Source organism: Etheostoma spectabile, chromosome 8, assembly GCF_008692095.1.
Source record: "Etheostoma spectabile isolate EspeVRDwgs_2016 chromosome 8, UIUC_Espe_1.0, whole genome shotgun sequence".
Taxonomy (NCBI): domain Eukaryota; kingdom Metazoa; phylum Chordata; class Actinopteri; order Perciformes; family Percidae; genus Etheostoma; species Etheostoma spectabile.
Genome location: NC_045740.1, coordinates 28,886,189 through 28,886,446, shown reverse-complemented (window position 1 = coordinate 28,886,446; position 258 = coordinate 28,886,189). Strand labels below are relative to the sequence as shown.

Genomic DNA, 258 nt, shown 5'->3' with positions numbered 1-258 from the left:
CAACACTTTTGTTGACGCTTTTTATCGACGTTTTTCACTTTTTCTTATGTTTTTGTCTCTTTTGTCAACACTTTTGACGCTTCTTTCCAATTTTTTTGTCACTTATTTTTACTTTCAACACTACGTAACACTAACTTTAGTTTTACAGTTATTTTTGGAATTCATGGTCAATAAACCTCCTTTATAGGAAATTATACCTAATGTTTGAGTTAGTAAAGAAATTAGGAATTATTTAGACTAAAATTAAAGGAAAGTATG

The 258-nt window shown here is 27.9% G+C and overlaps 1 protein-coding gene across 1 annotated transcript in view; it reads left to right on the top strand.

Moving 5' to 3' along the window:
- Positions 1-258, top strand: part of selenoo1 (selenoprotein O1) — a 7,109-nt gene that overhangs the window by 5,440 nt on the left and 1,411 nt on the right. The window lies entirely within an intron of this gene.